The sequence below is a fragment of the Callospermophilus lateralis genome, chromosome 7 (assembly GCF_048772815.1).
Source record: "Callospermophilus lateralis isolate mCalLat2 chromosome 7, mCalLat2.hap1, whole genome shotgun sequence".
Taxonomy (NCBI): Eukaryota; Metazoa; Chordata; class Mammalia; order Rodentia; family Sciuridae; genus Callospermophilus; species Callospermophilus lateralis.
Genome location: NC_135311.1, coordinates 67780688 through 67782362, shown reverse-complemented (window position 1 = coordinate 67782362; position 1675 = coordinate 67780688).

Below are 1675 nucleotides of genomic sequence, written 5' to 3'. Positions count from 1 at the left end.
GAAAAATTACCATGAAGACTCACCTTTTCTGGAAACAGAATAACAAAGAAGGAACATGGAGGAAGCTGTTTTATAGTAAACCATAGGTGCACCTCCTATAAGAACAAATAGAAAAAAGAAACAATGTATACAGATCCATGGATATGTGGTGACAAAATTATTTTTAGCCAAGAAGAATAGAACATCAGCTTACTAGTAAATCATATCAAATTAAATCATTTTATTTTACTGAAAAAGGTTATTTTATCAGTTCCTTAGAGGAAAATCATAATGTCTGAATGCTAAGAAAAACATTTGATTTAATTTCTCAAGTATTATTCCCTTTCCTTATATCCATTTTTTCTATACACATCATTCCACTACTCTTTCCACTACTTTTAATGGATTCCCCCATTGCATGTATCTCTGAAATCTCAATACTACTTGCCTTTCTAATTTGTCTCATGAATAACAGCATTCCCCTCAGCCAGTTTTTCCCCCGACTTGAGAAAATTAGTTTCATTATACTTTATACATTTCAGTATATGTTTTTGGTATTTGACCAAGAATCTCTTTGTTGCTGTTTCACCAAACCTTTTTTTAATATTTGTTTTTTAGTTTTAGGTGGACACAATATTTTATCTCTATGTGATGCTAAGGATCGAACCCAGTGCCTCATGCATGCTAGGTGAGCACTCTACCAATGAGCCACAACTCCAGCCCATTATCAAACCTTTTCATTAAGAACTTTTTCTTCTTTAAAATAGCTCATGAGACACCATACATTTGTACTCTGATGTTTAGCACAATACCAAACTCATAGAGCTCAACAAATGTTAGTTAAATGAATGAATGATAAAACTTAAAAATATTTTCAAGACAATCCTGAACAGGCATTAGTAAAATTTGTTAGTTTTGAAATGGATTGCCAAATAATTACGAGGAAAAATAAAACTGCTCTCATCAATTTTTGAGCTCATATTATATTTAAAACTATATATCATTGAAAACACAGCTAGAATTTTGACAGAAATATCAGAAATGTCCTATTACTATAAAGTGTAAAACATTGCTTTTTTTGTGTGTGTGGCAGGAGAAGTCTGTAGTAAGGGTAGTGAAAAACAGATTGACATTTGGTCATTATTTCTTATCAAGGGTGTTTTACTTGTAATGCTATTTGACAGCTATATTCTAGGTCTGACAGCATTGAACCAGCTTAATTCCCACTGAACTGCTCTAAATAGGCAGTATTGCAATCAGTTTAACAACCCCTAGAGGCAATAAAATCTCTCCTTTGAACGAATACTCAAGGGGAAGAAATCTAAGATTTATAAAGGGCAGCAAGTATTCAAGAAAGGGGCAAAGTTTATGTGTGAGCCTATAATTGATGTTTCCTTTGTTGGAAAAGAAAGCTTGAGGATGCTTTAAGAATTAATCTTTAACAAGTTCTAATTTGCACTAACAAGTATGTTCAAGATGAGTGAAAGAGATATGTGATTCTGAGAGTTGTGTTGCTTCCAGCCAACTAAGAAAATTTGGAGGGGTCATGAAGTATGAGAAAGAAACTTGAAAACGAAACTGGAAGACTTTAGCCATGCTTTTTTGATGTATATGCCAGAGGGTCACCATCACTACAAACGGTGCTGATTAGGCTTTATGATGGGCTAGTGGTTTGTACTTGCTTAATATGTATGTA